Genomic DNA, 967 nt, shown 5'->3' with positions numbered 1-967 from the left:
TACGCTTTCGGGCTCTCGTTCGACTCTATCAGTTTTCGAGATAATGAGTGCTGTTTTCGCCAACCCAAACCTGCGGATCGTGGCGCAGAGTTCCATCACCCTGTCGGAGCTGTAAGACTCAAACCGCCCGCTCTCCCCCTTAGTGACAACTGATCACACAGTGTGGGCCATTTCGCGCGTGTATAGATTTGTGCCTGAAACTTCCTGGCAGATTGAAACTGTGTGCCGGACCGAGACTCGAACTCGGGACCTTTGCCTTTCGCGGGCAAGTGCTCTACCAGGAGAGCTTCTGTAAAGTTTGGAAGGTAGGAGACGAGGTACTGTCAGAAGTAAAGCTTTGAGGACGGGGCGTGAGTAGTGCTTGGGTAGCTCAGTTGGTAGAGCACTTGCCCGCGAAAGACAAAGGTCCCGAGTTCGAGTCTCGGTCCGGCATACAGTTTTAATCTGCCAGGAAGTTTCATATCAGCGCACATTCCGCTGCAGAGTGAACATCTCAGTCTAGATTTGTGCCTGTCTAATCTCGTACTGCATCCCAATCGGCGTCAGTAACAACCGACGTGAATGTTTTATTAAGGCCCTGTACACTAGGCCTCACAGCAATAACTGACAAGAATCCGCGAGGGGTACTGAGATCATTGCGAGAACGAAGGAAAAAAATTCAATATTTAAATTTTTAGGCGAAGACGGAGGTAGCAGATTTGAGTCTCAATCAGAGACAGTGTTTTAAATCGCCACAAAAATGTTAATCGTTGCATATATCCGCTAAGAGTTGTTATCTCGGTTGTGTTTTTATTAACGAATGTTGGTGAAAGAGTTACGGGAGTCGCTATAATATTGGTGACTTACCACATTCAGTGGAGTATAGATTGATGCATTATATTTGACTCTTTGCATATGGCGACATCATTCATATTATCCGCTGTAAAGGTCTTCTATAAATAAATGTTTTATTATCAAAAACATACAC

Source organism: Schistocerca cancellata, chromosome 2 (genome assembly GCF_023864275.1).
Source record: "Schistocerca cancellata isolate TAMUIC-IGC-003103 chromosome 2, iqSchCanc2.1, whole genome shotgun sequence".
Taxonomy (NCBI): Eukaryota; Metazoa; Arthropoda; class Insecta; order Orthoptera; family Acrididae; genus Schistocerca; species Schistocerca cancellata.
Note: the sequence above shows the minus strand (reverse complement) of the source record.